The following is a 24,000-nucleotide window of genomic DNA, read 5'->3' as shown; positions in this document are numbered from 1 at the left end:
AACTGTGCAGCCTTATTACTCTCTCCTGTATCCATTGAACATTATGGTTGTGGTGTTTCCCTGTCCTGGGTGTGCAGCGCCTACATTTAAATTAAATCTGAAAATATTCGTTCAGTTTTCACAGGGGAAAGGAATAATCTCTCAAGATGGTATCAGCACAAAGCCCAAGAGCTGTAACTTTAGCTTTTAGAATTAGCCTATAACCAACACTAGCACAATACAAGATGAATATCCAGTGGATAACTTGCTAGGCCTCTTGGTGGATATAATTCTCTTCAAAGGGAAGTGTGTCAAATCGCCGTCAAAACTGAATTGGCAGATTTGCAGGTTATGGCTGACAGACAAATTGTAGTCTCCATGCCCATTAAAACCATGCTCTCTTTGTGGAGGAAGCATCTCCAGTGGTGACTGAATATTGTATTTGGTGTCCATTCAATTCCTGGTTTGACAGTTATGATCTCTTGCAGGTTGCACTGCATGGCAGTCTCAATAAACAATCATGGTGCTCTAATGAATGATCACAGCGGAGGCCTGTTAATGTGCCTAATTCTCAGGGGTGAGAAGAATAACAATTATTTTGTGCACAAGTTGTGCTCAAAATTTTCATTAGAAACATTAGGCAATGCATGTATTTATGAACATAGAAAAAAGGTTGAGGTACAGCAGTGGTATGGCGTGTGTGGGGTACAATCTATTAGAAATATAGTTATTACTAAAACAAGATAACACCGTTTTCTGTGCAACTAACTAGTGATTTCTAAACGAAGAGAATGTCCCAGGTGATCATGCTGGCCTTTGAGGGAGAATGATAACATGCATTTGGGTTCTAACCGTCTATTTTTCCATTTGAGAAACATGCTTTTAATCAGTTGTGCTGATTTGTTAATCTGCATCCAATTCTCATTTCTGATATGCCTTAGTTACTTTACAAAAAATACCTCTACTTTGAAAGGAGTTGGGGTAGCAGATGGTAAACCAATATGAAGTGAATGAAGGTTAAGGCAAGAAGATAATTTCCGTTTAACCAACATGCTCCCCGATAATATCATATTGTGAATATTTACTCTGGTCCATTGCTATATGCTGCAGCTTCAATTTGTCAAACAAAAGAAATACACCCTTAAATGAAATATGATCACAATTCCTATGCACCAGAGTAAACAATAGCATTCTCAGCAGTGTACAACCATTCTAAAATGGCTATTAAAATGCTATTTTAGTGAATATGAAATTGACTATGAAAGGCGGCACAGAGCACCTGATTGCTATGGCTTGTGATTCCCATTAGTGTATTCTGACTCGGACACCCCATACATTGCAACAACTTGTCACTACATATACAACGTTCATGAACTATCTAGACTTAAAAGTAAATACTGAAACATCAGTTTAAAAGTCATGCCATGTAACTAAAAGAAGAAACATTAAGCATCCTGCAATCTTTGCAAACGATTAAAACAAATAGCTTGGCTAAACGAATTTGACTATCTAGGCGTTTGTTTTAACTCTGGGTTTAACAGCAATGCCCATGTTGTAAAACAGGAAATCAGGATGCACCCTTCAATAAACAGCATTTTTTTGATTCATTGAAGCCTGCAGGGCATAACCGGCGCAGATTATTTTAGAGATCTACAGGAAAGTCTTTGGCTACTGCCAGATATGACTTGCCCATATGGGGCTTAGCTGACATGCAATGGTTGCAAACCATTGAAAACAACTTTGTTAAGAGATTCTTTGGAGTTCTAATATCTGCTTCTAACTTTGCCACACATGAAGAACTAAATCTGAATTTCGTCATGTGTGAACTAGCTCTGGAACCAGTGCTTGAATGGCCTTGCACAATAAACGTTATTGCCCAAATGGTTTACCCTTAAAACCAATAACATCTGTCTGGCAGGGTGAGACAGGTACACACGGTTGCTTACTTTGTAACACACTCAGTGAGAATCTCATGTATTTTGTATTCTATTGCCCCGCGTATCAGCTTATGAGACAAAGCACTTTAAGATTAGTTCTAAAAGAGAGTTTTCGACTGACACTTTACTATAGCGTTAGTAACCTGTTCAGTGGGCTATAATGGGGGGGGGGGGTAATGGTCTAGCAGCCGAATTAAAGACCAGAGCTAAGCAAGGATGTTAAACAAGGGGACCGGGACATTACCCCCGGTATAGACCATGGAACCGGTTACTAGCACTAGTAGCAGCCTGGGTTACCAAAGCAGTGATCGTCGGTGTTAAAAAAAGTTTTTTAATTCAAAGAATGGGACCTGCGTGCCAAACAGGTAAGCAGGGATTGGGGTTTGGGGGACAGAATGACAGTATGACTGCGGCAGTGGTGGGTGTAGATGGCGGGCTGGGGAGCCAGTGATCAGGCAGCTTGAAAAGTGGGCTAGATCGGGACTATCTGCATGTGTTTCTAGACTCCCGGTTGGCTGGCTCCTGCCCATAATGTGGTAATATATCTTAAAAGAAGACTCAGCTCGTACATAATGGGAATTGCCCTTAGAATTCGGAATTCCTATATGAAATGAATCATGCATTCGCATATTACTCGATTAAATCTGATTCCACCAATTGCTGTTTATTGGGATTTTGATCTAACTTGTTTTCATTTATTATGATGAAATATTTTGTATTAACGTGATAATTATGGATTCACGTATGTGTATGTTTTGTTTTTCACTTTTTTGCAATTGTGCACTATTAAGGAAACATAGTTTTCCAAATAAAGACATTGATTGATTGAATAATTGATTAATTGATATAGTTATTAATCACATTACAATGCATAAGATATAGTGGTAGAAATCATCAATGTTAAAAAAGGGTGAAAATACCGGCAGCTCCTAAAAGCATCTTTTTTCATTTACATTACTATTGTCATGATGCCTACCCCCGGGCAACTGGATCAAGCCCATCAGCCCCTGGAGCAGGCATCCAGACATTTACAAAAACCCCAGCAGCCCCTGCTAGGGGCTGTCTAGGTTCAGTCCTGGCGCCGTAGGCACCAGGCTCATAATAAAAATCAGTCCTGGCGCCATAGGCGCCAGGCTCATAGACATTACTTACCTCGTGCAGACCATGCTGCAAATAAATCCAAGCCAACGTGAGGCCTGGATGGGACTATTTTACTACAGGGACTATTTTTTACTCGGGTGTGGTCCTGGGGAACTTCTTTCCTGGGACTACTTTGGAGGCTATTTAAACCACGCCCGAACAGCAGCACATGCTTCGTGTTATTCTGCATCCAGCAGCGTGACTTTCACGTGCCTGCAGCCAGCATCCAGTCTTCTGCCATGCCCGCCTTGAATCCGGAGCTCCTAGAATAAAGAGGAAGAAAAGGACAAGGTTAGAAAATTAACTTATTTCAAATTCCTCACCTGATTCCGGATCCATTTCATCTCCCGACCTGGAAAGTACATCAGTCCTGCACGTGTCGCTTCGCCAGCTGCAGCACGGCGCCATACTCACCAGTTCTCACAGCATCTTTCGATCCGGCACTGTCTCCATCATTTCTTCGCCGTACTCCGGCACCTAGGGGCAGAAAAATAACAAGGTGAGCCAAGGAAATCAACAAATACCTCTTACCACCATAGACTTACCTGATTTACCACCGGCGGTATTATTCTCCATATCTTCATATGCCGCATCTGTAAAGAGGGAGAAAAACAACACGGTAACGCATGCAATAGTTACCGGACAGCGTTGGGTAACACAGACTCTTATCTGAACCCCAGCAGCAGCTACGAGACCTTCTTCTCACGAACTCAGTTGCAACTTAAGGAAGGAAGGGGACAAGAGTGAACATAGGGCACATTGAATTCTTTGAACTTGATACTTACCAATCCCGCCAGGGACTTCAGAGTCAATACTTACCGGAACTCTCCCAACGCCTTCAAACCAGTGAAGTAACTGGTATCTATGCGCCCCTGCAAGACACGCAGGATGGAGAGCTCATCTTTTACAAACATAAGGTGAGGTTACTAAGGGGATATCGGAGGTGATTAGTGGGGGAGAGCGAGAACAGTTGGGAGGCCATCACTAAAACCCACAGGTGGCTAATCCCTGTCTCCACTTGCAGGAAAATACTTCTTTGGGTCCAGCAGACAAGACTAGGCGTGCCAGTCCAGACAGTCATCTCTGCATTACGCATCACGTTGACGGAGACCGCAGTTGTCCGGGTCCGATCATCACCCCTGTGGGGTCCAGGTGAGTGTAACAACTAGCTTACAAACTCACATGAGCTACAAATAATTGCCCAACATCATAACAGAGTATTTAGCACAGTATAGTCGTTATGCATAATGAGGCATCTGATTAAAAACAGGGCCATCTAGAAACTGCTGCAAAAGATCTGAGATCTGGCATAGTGACAACGATAGGTGTACTGTAACGCTCACCTGATTCCCGCAGAGGCGCCGGTCTTGACTGGGTGAATGCCGTATCTTCAAAGGTGATGTGTAACACACGGTTGGCTCTTTGGGCTGGACCTCTGTGCACTGTATGTCTGACTCAAAGAGTAAGATGTCTGCAGATAGAAAATATGGGATTAATGAACTGGGGTTATTGAGTGCCTCTCTCCTCTTCCCTTTCTCTTCTCCTGTAGAACCCCAAAGGTTAATGCCCTCACCTTAGGAAAGTGAACGCCGAGCTCTCCATCTGCCTCGGGGCAGGGTGCCGTAACCAGTTTCTTCACTGGATAAGGGTGCAGGCCTCTTGACCTCAGAGGACTGCTGTCCGTCGTTAACTGCACGAACGGTAAGTTCTGGGCACTTCAAATGTCTTAAAAGTCTTTTGTAATGATATCTCTTGTTTTGCAGGGTTCCGGCGATGGAGGATGGCGGGCTGATGAGAGTTGAGGATCGAACCCGCGTGAGGAATAGAAGCGCCTGGAAGCACGTAAGTAAGAGCTTGTAGCCTGCTTCACGATGCGCACTAACTGTCCCTTTTATCTTGCAGGTACAAGTTCGGAGCTTTAGAGAAGCTGAAGGGTCCTGGAATACCCACTGGATTCGGCGTGGGAAGGAGGAATGGCACGTGAGCAATAAAGTTGCCCAATGTCTTTAAACGCACCTTCTTTTGTCTTTCAGATGCGGGATGCAGCGCCGAAGGCCTCCGGAGCGTGCGAAGAGCAGGTAAGCTTTTGTCTTTCAGATGCCGGAATGCAGTGCGAAGACCTCCGGAGCATGCGAAGAGTAGGTAAGCCTTTGTCTTTCAGATGCCGGAATGCAGCGCGAGGCGTTGGTGACAGCCGATGGACTAGGTAAGAGATGTGCTGCCACTGAAGACCGTAGTGCTAACCTGTTCTTTCTTGGTCTTTACAGGTGCTGCTGAAGACTGGATCCCAGGATGGTAAGCCTTTGTTCCCTTAGGTCCAGGATCAGAAGCAGAAGACACGATGAGCGTTCTGCTGCAGAGAATGCAGAATAACACAAAGCAAGATTCATCCATCGGGTGTGGTTTAAATAGCCTCCTGTAGTGCAGTCTCCTTCCACAGCCACGCCTAGGTAAGAAAAGAGTTCCTGCTTTCCAGAAGAGTTCCAGTGTTCTGAATCTAGGGAGTGGCTCCTGCCCCACCCAACAGGAAAAGTAGTCCCAAACAGAAGAGGATCAGGGGTTCAACTGGCAGGTAAGTAAGCAGCATGGTCTGCTGCAGGTAAGTCCACCCAAGCATTATGAGCCCGGCGCTTCCAGCGCTGGGACTGGGCATCTTTATGAGCCTGGTGCCACTGGCGCCAGGACAGGGTCCAAAAGGTCCCGATTGGGACTGGCTGGCACTCGGAACCGGGGTTATGGGTCTGCTTCCAAGGGAGTCGGGCAAGTCCTGATCTTTTGGAAGCAGAGATCATGACAGCACCCCCCCTCAAGGCCCCTCCCAAACCGGACTTCTCCAGGGGTTTGGGCTTGCTAGGAAATGTTCGATGAAATCTTTTGATTAGACGAGGCGCGTGGACATATTCTGCAGGTTCCCAGGATCTTTCTTGGGGACCTTAGCCTTTCCAGTCAATCAGGTAAAATAGTTTAGATTTGGAGATCTTGGAATCCAGGATGCTTTTGACTTCAAACTCGAGTTCTCCATCAACTAGAATGGGTTTTGGAGATGTAGTTAGTCGGGTTTGAGGTTGCACGGGTTTTAATAGAGAGACGTGGAAGACCGGATGTATCTTCATGTGAGGGGGCAAGTCCAACTTGACCGCTACTGGATTTACTATGGTAGTGATGGAATAGGGACCAAGGTATCTTGGGTTGAATGTGCGTGGTCCTTTTAGAGGTAGATATTTGGTGGATAACCAGACTTGATCTCCTACTTGATATTGAGGGGCTTCCTTCCGATGTTGGTCTGCTCCTTTCTTGTATTGTTCTTTAGCCCTTTGAAGGTGAGAAACGGCTTCCTTAAATGCTTGGGTGATTGTAGAATGCAGGTGGTCTACTGCTGGTGTTCCAAGATCTTGGAGTGGATCCAACTCCGAGGTTCGAGGGTGACTACCGTATAAAAGAAAAAAACGGGGTTTTCCCAGTTCCCGAGTGGACAGAGTTATTGTAGGCATATTCGGCTATCCAAAGGATATCTTTCCAAGTTTTTTCAGTTTGTTGTAGCATGCAGCGCAAATACTGTTCCAGAGTTTGATTGGTCCTCTCGGTTTGTCCGTCGGTTTGAGGGTGGTGGCTGGTCGAAAGTCTCACATCAATTTGAGCCGACCGACAGCAACTTCGCCAAAAATGAGAAATAAATTGACTACCTCGATCCGAAATTAGAACTGAAGGAAAACCGTGCAGTCGGACGATGTTTTCGAGAAATTCTCGGCCCAGAGTTGCTGCTGTTGGTAAGCCTTTGAGTGGAATGAAATGCGCCATCTTGGAGAATAGGTCCACGATTACTAGGATCGTATTGTATCCGGAGCATGGAGGTAGATCGGTGATGAAGTCCATAGAAAGCGTATGCCAAGGGCGAGGCGGGATGTCAATAGGGCGTAAGAGGCCGGCTGGTTTTTCCTTTTGACTCTTGTTTTTGGCGCATACTCCACAGGACATTATAAAGTCTCTGATATCTTTTTTCCAAGACGGCCACCAGAAGTAGCGCTTGATCTTTTCCGAGGTCTTGGTCATACCGGGATGTCCTTCCATTAAAGAATCGTGATAACAAGAGATTACCTTTTTCTGTAAATCTGTGCTGGGCAGGTATAACCGTTCTTGGAAATATAATAGGTTGTCCTTCACCGTAAAGTCCTTTTCCTGCAGATGCCAATTCTGTATGTCTGCTGGAGTTACCAGTAGCCTGGCTTTATCCTTAACTTCCTCTATGGATTGTGTGGCGATTACACCTAGAATTCTTTGTTCGGGAATGATAGGTACAGGTTTAGGATTGATCAAATGTTCTTCCACTCCCATCCGAGAAAGGGCATCAGCTTTACCGTTTTTTGTACCAGGTCGATAGGTAATTATGAAGTCAAACTCGGCAAAGAATAGTGCCCAACGGAGTTGCCTAGAGGATTGAGCTTTTGCGGTTTTCAAATATTGCAGGTTTCGGTGATCTGTAATCACAGTAACGGTGTGTCGGGCCCCCAGAAGATAATGCCGCCAAGCCTTAAAGGCAGACTTGATAGCTAGAAGTTCCTTATCACTAATAGTGTAATTGATTTCAGGAGGCTAGAATTTGCTGGACCAAAATGCCACGGGATGCAACTGATTGGTTACTGGGTCCTTTTGTGATAGAACTGCCCCCATGGCAAGGCTCGAAGCATCAGTTTCAACGATGTAGGGGAGTTCTGGGCGAGGATGTTTTAAGATCGGTGCAGAGATAAATCTAGTCTTCAAATTCTGGAAAGCTTGTTCCGCCTCGGTAGACCATTCAAAACGTTTGTTTTTCTTTAACAAGGCGGTGATGGGCTGGACTATTCGAGAGAATTCGGGGATAAACCTGCGGTAAAAGTTAGCGAAGCCTAACATACGTTGAACACCTTTTACGGAGGATGGCGATGGCCATTTGAGAATTGCATCGACCTTCTTTGAATCCATACGCACTCCGCTAGGTGATAATATGAATCCCAAGAATTCAACTTCAGTCACGTTGAAAACACATTTTTCCAACTTAGCGAAAAGTTTGTGTTTACCCAATCTCTCGAGGACCATTTTCACGTGTTTCCGATGTTCAGTTTCCGATGAAGAATAAACGAGGATGTCGTCAATGTAAACAACAACACACACATCTATGAGCTCTCTGAGGACATCGTTCATAAAATATTGAAAGGCGGCCGGGGCATTGCAAAGACCGAAGGGCATGACCTGATATTCAAATAGCCCATACTTGGTGCGGAAGGCCGTCTTCCATTCATCGCCCTCTTTTACTCGTACCAAGTGGTAGGCTCCTCTAAGATCCAGCTTTGTATATATGCATGCTTTTCTGACTTGGTCCAGGAGTTCAGGAATCAAAGGTAACGGATATCTATTCTTAACGGTGATCTGGTTCAGAGCGCGATAATCTATACAAGTTCTAAGGTCCCCTTCTTTTTTTGGAATGAAGAACAAAGCTGAGGAAGCAGGGGACTTGGAAGGACGAATAAACCCATTCGCTAGGTATTGATCCAGGTATTGTCGGAGGTGAAGATTCTCAGGCTCTGTGAGGGCATAAATTCTACTACAAGGAGGAGTAGATCCAGGTATCAGGTCTATTTGGCAGTCATAAGACCTATGAGGAGGTGGAGAGTTAGCCTGATCCTTCCGGAAAACATCTTGGAATTCTAAGTATTCAGGAGGTAACTGGGGAGCCTCCGAGGAAATTGCTGCCAGTGCAACACCAGGTCGAGGGTGACAAGTAGAGACACATTCTGGAAACTGAACCGTTCTTGCTCGCCAATTGATCTGAGGATTGTGCTTCTCTAACCAAGGAATTCCTAGAATAATCTGGAACTGAGGGGCCTTGATCACACGATCTTCTCATGGTGCCCATCTTGACTTACTAGCGTCACTTCTTGGGTGGTATGCGTAACTGGTCCGGAGGCTATCTCCGTACCATCCACCGTAGTAATGACGTCCTTTACAGCCTTTGGACAAAGAGTCAGATTCATCCTCAAAACCATTTCATGATCCACATAATTGCCGATGGCACCGCTGTCGACGTAAGCTTCAATCGCATGTAATCGATCCGGATGTTCAGGGCTAATGAGGACCATAGGTATCACGAAATGCGAGGTCACGGAACTGGTTTTAACGCTCGGCAAGAGGACCTCTATTCTTGTCGGGCGAGGTCGTTTCCCTGCTCGGAGTTTGTGACCCTGGTAACTGCAGCTCCTACTGCCTCCTTGGCTGGTTTCACCGGACAGTCTCGAAGAAAGTGTCCCGAGTTTCCGCAATAGAGGCATAATTGCAGCTGTTTTCTCCTTTCCCGCTCCTTTTGTGTTAGTGGTCCTTTCAGGCCCCCTATTTGCATGGGTTCCCCGGAGTCTACTCCTTTGGTAGGAGTTGGTGGTTTGGAAAATACTCGAGCATCAAACTTGGAACGATCGGCCTTCCTGTTCTGCAGTCTGTGGTCAATTTGAACGACTAAGTCAATATAGTCCGAACAGTCTTGCGGGGGATTCACTACTTGGGCTAACACATCTTTGAGCTCTCCACGTAGACCTCTATAAAACAGCGTAATCCTTTTGTCCTCAGGCCATCGAGTTTCCACTATCAGTCTGTTGAAAGACGCAATATAAGCCAAAAGGTCTTGATTACCCTGTCGCAATGAAAGGAGCTCATTGTCCAAGGCCTGCCCCTGTGAATGTCTTGCAAACAGTTTTTCCATACTGAGCTGAAAAGCTTGAAAATCATGGAGAACCGGATCATCTTGATTAACTAGAGGGATCGACCAGTCTGCCGCATTGCCACTAAGGTACGAAAGCACGAAAGCTACCTTAGCTTGATCAGTTGGAAAGGCTGCTGGCCGGCATAAGAAGTGCAACTGGCACTGATTAATAAATACTGCAAACCTCTTTGGGTCACCAGAAAATCGTTCGGGCGGAGCCAGAGGTACATTCCCAGGTAGGTTGATCTGCACTGGGCTTGTAGAGGATGTTGAAGGAAGATTTGCCCCTGATGCAGGTAACGAGTTTGTCCGGCTTGTGACTGTAGCAATTGTCTAGCGAGATCGTCTGTTCGCTCCTTGGAAATAATCAGTTCCCTTCTTAGAGCATTCGTTTCCTGACGGGCTGCATGCACTTCTGCTCTTAGTTCCCAAAGTAACTGGGCTAGCTGGTCGGTATCCGAGGTTTCCATAGCGCCTGGGTGGGAGTTTTGCGGTAGGCTTTGTGTTCTGTAACGCTCACCTGATTCCCGCAGAGGCGCCGGTCTTGACTTGGTGAATGCCGTATCTTCAAAGGTGATGTGTAACACACGGTTGGCTCTTTGGGCTGGACCTCTGTGCACTGTATGTCTGACTCGAAGAGTAAGATGTCTGCAGATAGAAAATATGGGATTAATGAACTGGGGTTATTGGGTGCCTCTCTCCTCTTCCCTTTCTCTTCTCCTGTAGAACCCCAAAGGTTAACGCCTCACCTTAGGTAAGTGAACGCCGAGCTCTCCATCTGCCTCGGGGCAGGGTGCCGTAACCAGTTTCTTCACTGGATAAGGGTGCAGGCCTCTTGACCTCAGAGGACTGCTGTCCGTCGTTAACTGCACGAACGGTAAGTTCTGGGCACTTCAAATGTCTTAAAAGTCTTTTGTAATGATATCTCTTGTTTTGCAGGGTTCCGGCGATGGAGGATGGCGGGCTGATGAGAGTTGAGGATCGAACCATAGAAGCGCCTGGAAGCACGTAAGTAAGCGCTTGTAGCCTGCTTCACGATGCGCACTAACTGTCCCTTTTATCTTGCAGGTACAAGTTCGGAGCTTTAGAGAAGCTGAAGGGTGCTGGAATACCCACTGGATTCGGCGTGGGAAGGAGGAATGGCACGTGAGTTATAAAGTTGCCCAATGTCTTTAAACGCACCTTCTTTTGTCTTTCAGATGCGGGATGCAGCGCCGAAGGCCTCCGGAGCGTGCGAAGAGCTGGTAAGCTTTTGTCTTTCAGATGCCGGAATGCAGTGCGAAGACCTCTGGAGCATGCGAAGAGTAGGTAAGCCTTTGTCTTTCAGATGCCGGAATGCAGCGCGAGGCATTGGTGACAGCCGATGGACCAGGTAAGAGATGTGCTGCCACTGAAGACCGTAGTGCTAACCTGTTCTTTCTTGGTCTTTACAGGTGCTGCTGAAGACTGGATCCCAGGATGGTAAGCCTTTGTTCCCTTAGGCCCAGGATCAGAAGCAGAAGACACGATGAGCGTTCTGCTGCAGAGAATGCAGAATAACACAAAGCAAGATTCATCCATCGGGTGTGGTTTAAATAGCCTCCTGTAGTGCTTAGGTGTCTCCTTCCACAGCCACGCCTAGGTAAGAAAAGAGTTCCTGCTTTCCAGAAGAGTTCCAGTGTTCTGAATCTAGGGAGTGGCTCCTGCCCCACCCAACAGGAAAAGTAGTCCCAAACAGAAGAGGATCAGGGGTTCAACTGGCAGGTAAGTAAGCAGCATGGTCTGCTGCAGGTAAGTCCACCCAAGCATTATGAGCCCGGCGCTTCCAGCGCTGGGACTGGGCATCTTTATGAGCCTGGTGCCACTGGCGCCAGGACAGGGTCCAAAAGGTCCCAATTGGGACTGGCTGGCACTCGGAACCGGGGTTATGGGTCTGCTTCCAAGGGAGTCGGGCAAGTCCTGATCTTTTGGAAGCAGAGATCATGACATGTACCCAGACCTACTTGAGACTAATGAAAGAAGGAAAAAAGAAGTCTCGCAATCTAATGTCATTTGCAAAAAGCACAATAATGGATAAGCTAAATGTGCGCATTCCATGAAGAAATGCTAATGTGTTTGCGTTACATCACATGGTTTAAAGGCAGATTTTGAGTGAGTGTGCAAATTAAAATGATGTATTTGATCAGTGGGAATTGCCAACTGAACACCGGTACCCAATATGATTCCCCTCCAATTATGTCCATTACCCAAACAACCAGTCCTAAATGCCCTTCTAAGAAAAATACAGGTGATTTGGCCATTCAAATGTTAGAATTGAAAGAAGACTAAGCAGACATAGCATTGTGATACATGTTTTCTTCTCTAGGAATTGTCTGTATAAGGGCACACTTCTTTTCCCTTTGGCTCTGCATGAGCCAAGACTAAAGTCCTTGCTTTAGTCAGAATGTGTTGACAGCATTCACCCCTGACACTAAGCATTCCAAGTTAACATCCTCTTAATTCAAAGTCAACAACACTCCTTTATTCCTGAGGCATAATGATTATCAATTTCTTGCGTTCGAGTTTGTCTGTTTTGGCATGTTTGAAAAATGGTATACAAAATGTCAAATATGCAATTTCAGAAATACATCTAATCTTTCTGAAATGCTCAACAACTTCAGACTGCAAATGTAAAACTATCAAATATGGATAACTGATTCTTGGTAAATTGATGTATTAATTAAACTGTCATTGTACGTGAAATTTCTCATTTCCGTGCATGCTGGGGTTATCTCGTGCACATGTGCACGGTCTAAGGGAATGCTTCTACTTGCCACCCATTGGGTTTCTCTGCCATCTCATTCACGATGTCTCAGGTGAGCACGAGCTCGTGATTACAGAAAGAGTTTTATGAGTAAAATGATGTATTGTATTGTTATCCATCTCCAGAGAACTAAACAACAAAGAAGGCCAGATGTAATAATTGCACATACGCAGTAGACAGTCCTCTTTCTTAAATGCGTTTTAACTAGCACAATGGTTGACACTGCTCTGCATTGGTTGTCTCCAAATTCTGGAACCCAGCAACGTCTCAGTTTGATTGGCTACTCCAACAGTCAACGTTCTTCGGTACACCATCAGAATCGCAATGTAACAACGCATTATTGGCTGGACTAGTCGTGCATATGTATAGATGTTATTCTAATTCGCGTATCACCTACTGTTTTTTTGTTACATGTCTTTATTGTCAAAGAAGAGATTGAAAACATTGCCATTTCTTTGAATGATGTTACCAGTTCAACTGTGTTCTTCTACATAAGTATAATTCAGCACAATAGTACAGTTGCATAGTTCGAATTTATTAGTACTATTTGAAATATGTACAATTCAAATGTTTACTGAAAGTGCCTGCCAAATGGCTGTGGCGATTTACAGACTCACGTCATTATATTTTTTATGCGAAAAATAAAGTGTTGTACATTTTGCAATAATTGTGCAATACACCTAAGAACGTTCCACTCTTGGCACTACAAAGTCATTAAGCAGTGGCCTAAAACGTATAGGCCCTTTAAAAAAACGTTTTTACGCACAGGTTTTTACGTTTTGGATAATAGCACAATGTTTTGTTGCAGAAAGCATCCTCAGGCGATACGCCAGGTAGTACTTTTTCATAGAAAGATGCGACGAAATAAGTCAAAGCCGTTTATCCTTTAGATGGTGCGTTATGCAATCATGTGTGAATGTGCTCACTTTTAAGGACCGCAATCAACAAGGAGCTGTACATGGATCTCCTTTCTTTTCTAATACGTCGTAGAACGTGCTGTGAGTATTCTTTCTTGTACAGACTCTATGTTTTCTTTCATTTGTATTTATGTACAGAGTGCAGCTAAATCCACTCATCGTTATTTATGGCCGCAGGAGTATGTGGCACAACAGATGTTCCCTTGTGATTATAAGTGATGCTGTTCGTCAGAGGGTGCCATATGGAAGCACTGCGCAATTAACCAAGCCGTAGGACATTCTGACACATGGCTACATTCCGGGAAGGTCGGCAACGATTCTGCATTTCAGCAACAGCCTAGTTCTTATTATTTTGTTACACATATTGATTTGGGAAGGTCAACAATGACAAACCATCTAAACATACAGAGGCCTTTCCGTGAACTGTTACATGCAGATACATATCACTAAAGCGTCCGTCCAAAATCAACGTGTGCATGAACATATGGGGACTTGATTGGGGATCGATCGAAATGTTGTGCAATGCAGCTCAAGTCTGAACTCGGTGGAGGACTGTGAGTGTAACTCCTTGTAAAAATACAGTGGTGTATTCAAAATGGAAAATCATCCACAGTCCGATCAGGTAAAGGTAATTACTCCAACATTAGTAGCACAATTACGAAGAAACTTAATGACCCAAACACAAGTCTCCAGGACATGGTCCAAAATGTAAGAGGATGTAGGTGTCCAATTCAAACGTCCCAATAACGAATGTAGGTAACTGGGGTATTGCCACGGATACTGTGATGACACTACCTAAAATCACAACGAGTTCATAGATTGCATATCAACACCCATTACATCCTTCACATCCCTGCTTGTCTTTGAAACCTCTACATGTGGGTACCAAATAGAGGGCCCAAAAGAAATAATGGCGTCCAGTGTCAACCAATTGACATGTTTTCCCCCACTTTAATACCGAATGCAAAGTAATATAACCAGGGAAAAGCATTGTATGTATGCTAAAGAAGAGGACAGTCGTGCCTTCAAGAGATGGATTTACCATTGGTTCAGGAGAAAAAAGACCACTTTGCTGAGAAGAATGTGAGGGAATTACAATTAATTCTAAGGTGGCTTGGCGTTGAGGCACTAGTTTGGTAACCTGGTCAGCCTGCGTTTCTTTTCTTTTATGGACTCAGAAGGTTAGCAGTATACAAACCATGGCAAGTTGGTCTAGATGTGACTAACAAAGACTGCAAAAAGCTCAGGAATACAATGATAATTACTAGTTCTGTGCTGCAAAATTCAGATGTTGTCCCTGTTTCAGGAGGAGATAGTGGAGCAAGGAGTCCACTTCTAGGGGGAAATGACGATTGCAGAACCAGCAGCTCTGTCGATAAGGTGACTTTGATGCCTTAGAGTTCCACAAGATATACAATAGCAATTGGTAATGCTAACAGATTTGGCTTTTGTATAGGCATGGGAAAGGCATTTGCCAGGCACTACAGTAGTGGTAATAACTGGCCATTGATGATAGCAGTTGCACAATGTTACGAGTACCTGGACATATAATATCAGTCCCTGCCAAATGACTAATACTAACAGGGTAATTCATAGAATTTTGCACAAAAGTGGCGCACGTGGGTGGCGCACAGTGTGCGCGTGCGAACGTCTGCGCCAGCCGCGTGCGCTAAAATCGATTTCCGCGCACAGCGTATTCATGGATTTTAGCCTCCAAAACCAGCCGTGGCGGAGAGTGGCGCAGCGACCCTGCAGCAGCGCCAGTTACGCCCCCAAGAACGCCCTCGCGCAAGGAAAAGCCATCAAAATTCCCAATATCATAGATGTAGGCCAATCTGGATTTGTAAAAGGCAGACATGTTTCAGAAAATGTGAGAAGATTGTTGCTGACACTGTATGAAAGTAAAGAACACCATAATGATGTGGTGACGTTGTCCTTGGATGCTGAGAAAGCTTTCGACCGTATTGAATGGACATATCTTTTAAGTACATTGAAAGGCTTTGGTTTTGGAGATACCATGATCGGATGGATAAGACTGCTGTATTCCCGGCCGACTGCTTGTGTTCGGACTAATGGCATGGACTCGGGCATTTTTGAACTTGGGAGAGGGACGAGGCAAGGCTGTCCACTGTCGCCAATTCTGTTTGTGATCGCCATGGAATTGCTGGCTGTGAGGATAAGAGAAGAGGATAAAATTGAGGGCGTACGCTTTGGTGCAGCCTCCCAGAAAGTTTGGTTGTATGCGGATGACATGCTGGTGGTGGTTCAGAATGTGGAGAGCTCCATTCCTGTGCTGATGGAGTTGATCGATGTGTTCAACAAGGTTTCTGGATACAAGATCAATTGGACCAAGTCGGAAGCGCTGCCGGCATCAACCACTTGCACTGTTTTGAAGATGCAGGGTTTTCCCTTTAAGTGGTGTCCGAATAAGATGAGATACCTTGGGATTTGGCTAACGAATGATGTCTCGAAAATAATGGATGTCAATATTACACATGTGATTCAATCTTTGGAGGTGGACCTGAAGAGATGGAATGCACTTAAATTGAGTCTCTGGGGGAGAGTGAATGCCATCAAAATGACATCAACACCGCAAATCAACTATGTGCTCAGTGTGCTTCCCCTGGACGTAAAGAAGGGCCATTGGCGGAAAATTGAGAGTTTAATCCAGTCTTTTCTCTGGGAGAACAAACAGCCACGCCTCAGCTTGTGGAAATTGCAGCTGCCCCAAGACTGTGGAGGTTTGGGGGTTCCTGACTTTGAGAATTATCATTTGGCCTTTGGAGCCAGGCATCTGGTTCCATTTATTGAAGATTCGGAGGATGTTTGGACGCTGGCGGAATCAAGTAGTTCTTCTCCGTTGCCGCCTAGGGCCATACTGTCCACGGTGGATGGATCTGGTTATCGCTCATTTCCGCCGACAAGATTCCTGAGAACTTGTTGGAGGGAACTATGGAAGAAAAGTAAGCATAAGGTATGTGATAATGATTACATCCCTATCTGGTTGAATCCAGGTATTTTGCTGAATGGGAGGCCGCTATTGTGGTTGAACTGGCTCCTGAGTGGTGTACTATGGTTGAGTGATCTGATGGAAGACGGCAAATGGATCAGCTATAGAAGACTTTCACAAATTAAATATCTCAGAGACTGTACAGTGGGTGAATACAGAAAATTGAGAGGTTTGCTGCGGAACCAGAGAACTGTTGATGGCGGTGGTTGGCAGTTATGGCTACCTGAATATAAGACATTATGTGGTATGGCGTCCAAAGTATATAGAAATCTGAGCCAACAGTACACGCCAGCAGAAGGGTTGTTAACTAAGTGATCTGAGGTCCTTGGCTCTGATATGACTGTGGAGAGGTGGAGGTTTCTTTGTAAAAACGTAACTCTGACATCCATTAATCTTGGAGAACAATGCCGCCAAATCAAAATTCTTAATACAGTGTTTTGGACTCCCCAGAGACTTTATGCGAGAGGGATGATTGACTCAGAGTCCTGTTGGAGGTGTAAGCATGATGTCGGCTCCTTTGAACACTTGATCTGGGACTGTTATGAACTGAGGACATTTTGGAGGAGTGTCACTGAAAAGATTAATGAGGTTCTATTACTGCAAGAGGATTTTGATTATAACACTATCATCTTGGGTGAGGATGATAAAGTGGAAGATCTCACTTATCCACAGAAATGCTGTTTTTTTAGGGCTACAAATTCTGCGAAAAAAATTGTTTTGAGAAAATGGAAATGTGATGAGAGACCGACCTGTTCAGAATGGGTGGAGGACTTGAGGTAAGTGGCCAGAATTGAGAAGGTTATCCTTCGCAGGAACAAAAAGTTGAAATTGTTTGATGATATGTGGGGTGGGTTTTTGGATGACATGTGATAATAAGTTGGCCTGTTTTGCTTTTTAGATTCTGTGAAGGTTGGGGATGGATATGGGGTGTGGATTCTATGCAATGAGTTCTACGATTACAATGCTGATAAGTTTGTTGCTTGTATGTTTTCTATAAAATTCAATAAACTTAATAATAAAAAAATTAAAAAAAAAATTCCCAATTCAGCGCAAAGGGCTGCTCTAACCCTGGACCAGTTTACAGGGCTGCCAAACAGCAAACGCCAAGCGGGGAACGTGTATTACTGGGAGGCGCGTGAAGTTTCACACGCGGGAGGGCCTGTGCGAGTGTGGTACGTGTATTACTGGGGTTCGTGGGAAGTTTTACACGCAATTTCAGCAGGATACGTTTATTACAGGGTTCGCGGGAAGTTTCACATGCAAAAGGGCCTGTGCGAGTGGGGTACGTGTATTACGGGGGTGCGCGGGTAGTTTCACATGCGATTGGCCTGGGTACGTGTATTTCAGGGGTGGGCGGGAAGTTTCACACGTGATTGGCCTGGGTACGTGTATTTCAGGGGTGCGCAGGAAGTTTCACATGCGATTGGGCTGGTTAGGCGTATTTCAGGGGTGCGCGGGAAGTTTCACATGCGATTGGCATGGGTACGTGTATTTCAGGGGTGCGCGGGAAGTTTCACACGCGATTGGCCTGGGTACGTGTATTTCAGGGGTGCGCGGGAAGTTTCACACGCGATTGGCCTCGGTACGTGTATTTCAGGGGTGCGCGGGAAGTTTCACACGCAATTGGCCTGGGTACGTGTATTTCAGGGGTGCGCGGGAAGTTTCACACGCGATTGGCCTGGGTGCGTGTATTTCAGGGGTGCGCGGGAAGTTTCACACGCGATTGGCCTGGGTACGTGTATTCCAGGGGTGCGCGGGAAGTTTCACACACGATTGGCCTGGGTACGTGTATTTCAGGGGTGCGCGGGAAGTTTCACACGCGATTGGCCTGGGTACGTGTATATCAGGGGTGCGCGGGAAGTTTCACATGCGATTGGCCTGGGTACGTGTATTCCAGGGGTGCGCGGACATTTCACACGCGATTGGCCTGGGTACGTGTATTTCAGGAGTATGCGGGCAGTTTCACACGCGATTGGCCTGGGTACGTGTATTTCAGGGGTGCGCGGGAAGTTTCACACGCGATTGGCCTGGGTACGTGTATTTCAGGGGTGCGCGGGAAGTTTCACACGGGATTGGCCTGGGTACGTGTATTTCAGGGGTGCGCAGGAAGTTTCACATGCGATTGGCCTGGGTACGTGTATATCAGGGGTGCGCGCAAAGTTTCAGACGTGATTGGCCTAGGTACGTTTTTTTCAGGGGTACGCGGGAAGTTTCACACGCGATTGGACTGGGTACGTGTATTTCAGGGGTGCGCGGGGAGTCCTACACGTGAATTGGCAGTGTGGGTCCTCCCAGGTGTCCCCTCTACCCCCTACACGGCCCCTGCAGGCAGCCCACACCACAGGGGACTACCCTGCACCCCTGGTCATGTCCCGCAGGCAACCCATCCACCATGGGCATGCCCCCCAGCCAAGCCACATGTCATGTTGCAATGTGATCACCAACTCATGTCTCCCAGCACCCCCACTCCCCAGCAGTGCAGGGCATCTGCCAGCAGGCCCCCACTCATGTCCCACACATGTCCCCTGCACCCCCACCCCCCAGCAGTGCAGGGCCCCTGCCAGCAGGCCCCCACACATGTCCCCCAGCACACCACACCCCAGCAGTCAGGGGCACCTGCCAGCAGGCCCCCACACATGTCCCCAAGCACTCCCACACCCAAACAGTCAGGGGCACCTGCCAGCAGGCCCCCACACATGTCCCCCAGCACCCCCACCCCCCCAGCAGTCAGGGGCACCTGCCAGCAGGCCCCCACGCATGTCCTGTCCCACTCATGTCCCCTTGCACCCCCACCTCCCAGCAGTGCAGGGCACCTGCCAGCAGGCCCCCACTCATGTTCCACTCATGTCCGCTTGCACCCCCACCCTCCAGCAGTGTGTGGCCCCTCCCAGGAGGCCCCCACTCATGTTCCACTCATGTCCCCCTGCCCCCAGGTCATGATGATCCTCAATCATGGCCCTTATGGCCAGCCTCCCCAGCCCAAAGACCCAACCAAGTATTGCATCCACCCACATAGAAAAGGCAATTACTTGATACAACCCCAATGGCAAGTATGTAAATGAACACATGTCTGTCACACACACAATGGTTGCAAGTGAATGTGAAAACCCATATCATGACATGCATGAAACCAATGAAATAATACCACACATCGAAGTATGAAGAAAAAAATGTATTAAACGCAACATGAATGGAATTAAAATCAAACAAACAACAATGGGAATAAAAAAAGAAAAGCTGCATGTCCATAAAATAATGAAAAACAAGAAATCATAATCCAAAGGAAAGGTGTCCAAAGTCACAGTCCAACAAAGCAAATCCAAGGGAAAAACAAAAGTGAATACCATTGCTCCATGGGAAAATCAAAAAAAAAGAGATGAATCCAATAGTGAACTATATACAGATGAACAATCCAGGGACCATGATCCCAACTGAAGAAATGAAACCTATCAAAAATACTACCTAATGAAAAACTATATACAGAAACGTGGTGCATTGTCCAAGCGCAACCAAAATAAAGAAAAAAACAAAGGAAACCTAACGCTATCTAACTATTTACAAGGGCAGTGGGCTAGTCCGACGGCTCACATTTGGATGTCCCGGGCCAGGGCATCATAGAACTCCTGCTCAATGTCCCGGAGGCGGTCCTCTTCCATGGCCCCGATGGTTCGCAGGGATGACAACATGTTCTCCTCCAACTCCCTGCGAAATGCCTTGAGGCACTCGGCCCGCCTCAGGGCCCTCCGCATGGAGTTCTCCGCCCTGACCATCGTGCCTCTTCTGCCCGCTGCCGCTCCGCATCTATGGCATAGCATAACCACTGCCACACGGAAGACACTTCCTGTCCTGGGTCCTCCTGCCCTCTGGCCAATGCCTGCCCCTCCGATGACGAAGGCCCCGAGCCATCATGGCTCCCACCTTGTTGCTGCTGCTGCTGTGCCTCTGCCCATGCCCTGGCTCTTGCTGCCTGCACATCCTCCTCCGGCTGGGGTGCAGTTGTTGAGGTGGCCAGCCCTGCTGCACGTCCGACTCCCGACTGTGGCAGGGATGTGTCCTCCACCGGCATGGCCGCAGGGTCAGAGGCAGCTCCACAGGGCACCCAGGTGACACATGGGTGGGAAGATGGCACGGAGTACGACTGGCGCATATGGGGTTCAGTTGAGGAGGGGGTCGGAAGAAGGCCCAGCAAACGGAGGAATCCAGCCCTGGTGACCTGTCCGAGTAGGTCGACGTGGTCAACAAGCCATTCGAGACGACGTGCAGTCTCCCCATGAAAAGACTGCATTTCGCCTCGCATGGCCCGTTGATGCAACGCCACACCACCCAGGACAGGCTCAACCCGGTCCCGTATAGCCACGTCCGCAGGCAGAGGAAGGCCAGTTGTCATAAGCTCATCCCCTGCCTGAAAACTGGTCTGGACGTAGGTATCCCTGCTGGTGCAGGATGATGCAGTCACAGGATTGGAGACAGCATTACACAGGCACCTCCGCGGCAGCCTGTGCTGCCTCCTGTCCCTGCCCCTGCACTGCACCACTAGCACCAGTGGAATCCCCACCTCCAGACCCCGTCTCTGTCCCTTGCACGGCCACCTCCTCCACCAAACCCCCCACCAACCTAGATGACTCCATGCCATCTTCCTCCGTCGGGCCCTGTGGGGTCTCAGCTGCCCCTTCTGCTGCCGGGGAGTCCAACTCCGACCTCCGCCTCTTGGACCTCCCCTCGGCAGCTGCGACCTGGGACGCGGCACCGGACTCCTCACTCCCCGACGAGATGACAACCAGGGAGGGGAGCGGGGCCTTGCGTCTCCGGCTGGCGGTGCGATCCCTGCCATTGTGCTCCAGAGCACCCTCTCCGCCAACTTCATCAGTCGACGCTGCAGACAGGGAGAGATAGGACACAGACATCAGAGCACTGTACAATGGACTCATACACACATGACAGTTGCACACGAGTGTCATTGTCAAACTTCAGACATGGCATCACAATCCCCAACACACATGTCATTTCAAATCACACACATGAACTATTCCACAGCCATATCGCTACAGCCAGCACCATCCATACACATACAACAGCATGAGCAGGCAAAGGTGAGCCAGACATCACATGAGACACAGGGAGTGCACTATACATGCACACACGCCACCACACTTACATGCATGTGTACAGCTCCACCAATTGTCGCAGTGATGAGATCAGCATCCATGTCACATCTGGCAATCAGTCTTCTACATATCAGTCTCACATGCATCCATGTTGTATGACAGTTGCACACTTGTCAGATACACATACATGCACATGTACACAGTGCAGATACATGCAGCTGGAACCAACATCCATGTGTGACACCACAACCTTGACAACTGACATACACAGTCATTCAAACATGTGTGCTCACACATCTACATTTGGCCTGCATGCTTACCCACAAATACACCATCCATGTGTCTCACACATGAAAGGACTCGCATGTGTCAGCCTCACGGCCCTGTACATACACATCGATACATGGCCCTACAAAACCACATGTGCAACCTGCACACTTCTGGCACACCACCACACGCACAGCTTCCAATCAGTATGCATGTACACTTACCGCTCGACTCCAGACGGGTGTGCCTCTCAAGGACCTGGACGTGGAGCACTGGGCATACGCGTTCCAGGACCCTCATTTGGTCTTCCGACAGGTGGCCCCTTAGCATCCGCTGCCTTCAAGAGGCGCCGGGCATTGTTGAGGGTCCTGGACCTGAAGTACTCCCAGTGCTTCTTGACATGATGGAATTCGCGGACTGCCACCCCCTCCGCGTTGATGGCAGTCACGATGTCCATCCAGATCCTGGTCCATCCTTCCTTGTCGGCGCGTGACCTTCCAAAGAGGGCATCATACTGCCCCAGGACTTGCTCCACCAGGACATCAACTTGGGTGGCAGTGAAGCTGGTGGCCCTCTGCCTCTCTGGCTGGGGGTTGCCAGTGCCGCCAGATGGTGTAGTACTGGACATGGCAACCCCAGAGGCAGGAGTGGGTGGGCAACTGGGTCCTGGGGCTGGGCTGTGGAGCGATGGAATCCCAGTCGGGAGTCTTCGGTTCCAGCAGGGGTGATCACAGCAACAGCACCCCTGGCTGACGTGCAGGCAGCAAATGGCAGGGCACGTGGGCAGCAGGCAATCAGGCAGCAGCAGATGGCAGGTGGGAGCGTGCTCGGGGCTCTGGGGGGGCAGTAATTCGGCCTTCGGGGCAGGAGCGTGGTCTTCCGTGTGTGAACACGTGGCCAGCTTGATACGGAGTGATTTGGCACGTGAAAATCTTGCACGTCAGCGTGTAATTCGAGGAAAGGCCCTTAGCACGTAAGCGCGTCAGCGCACGTATGCGATTTCATTGGACCAAAGGCCCTTAGCGCATAAGCGCATCTGTGATGTGATGCACACGGGTGTTTCCCTCATAGCACGTGATGACAGAGAACACGTGGAAAAGCTGCACGTCTGAGTGTCAGCGCGTGTAATTGGAGTAAAGGGCACGTACACGCGTAAGTGACGTGTACGTGTGGGCCGGTTTAAAAGGTACGTGTAGTTCACCATTTCCTTGAACGTGCTTTTTGTGGAGTGCGAGTGGGTGGATTCTGTACTTCTTGTCGGTTCACACACGATTACTTCACAGCGTTTCAAGTTCGTACTCCCTGTTACCTCTGACAGCTTTCATTTTTCTACTTTTTTTGGGCCTGCTTCCTCAAACAGTGTTCACTTCTCCTTTTGTCCTGTCTCCTCAGACAGCGTACAATTCTTCTTTTGGCGGGGGTGTTGCCAACTCACACACTTGCGTATTTTTCACGTTCTTTTCCCAAGCAGAAGGTGAGTTCCGCACGTACTTAGCAACTGTACTTGCCCCGTGTGTCACGTACCCCTTCAGAGGTCATTGTAGGCTGCGTGTATCACACGTACGCTTATTTTTGTGTTTCTGGGTGCCACAGCGTAGTGCAGGTTCATTTTTCCATGCACGTGGTCTATGAGGGGTTGCGTGCACGTTTATTTTTGTTTTTGGGCTGCCTGTGCGTTGCGTTACCCGTCATCTTCCCCCAGGGGTCACAGACAGCCTTGTTAGAGCAATAGGGTACGAATTCCATCTAGTACCCTACCCCTTTGACCCCCAATTGCCCAGGACAATAGTTTACTGCTCCTCCCATATGCACAACAACATCAGTGCCATGGTGGGGAGGCAACCAAGTGGTAAGGGAGGCAAAGGTGGCCGACCTTCAAAAGGTGGACGTGGTGGGCGTGGGAGGGGACGTGACCGGGATTTGCAGGGTGCCCCTATACCCTCATGTCTGGAGGACCAATCAGGGACACCCATGCCACCCCCCCATGGTTGAGGGAAACATGGCTGAGACCATCCCAGCTCAGCCCTTGTTTCACCAGCCCATTGTGGCACCTGACCTGGCACAGGATGACTCCCTGGCTGACTTCCAGGTCAGCAAGTCTAAGCCAGGTGTGGCGGTGCAAGTTGTCACCAAGCC

The sequence above is a fragment of the Ambystoma mexicanum genome, chromosome 12, assembly GCF_040938575.1.
Source record: "Ambystoma mexicanum isolate Mex_15411 chromosome 12, UKY_AmexF1_1, whole genome shotgun sequence".
In the NCBI taxonomy this organism is placed as follows: Eukaryota; Metazoa; Chordata; class Amphibia; order Caudata; family Ambystomatidae; genus Ambystoma; species Ambystoma mexicanum.
The sequence above is the reverse complement of the archived record's forward strand: the minus strand, read 5'-3'. Positions refer to the sequence as shown.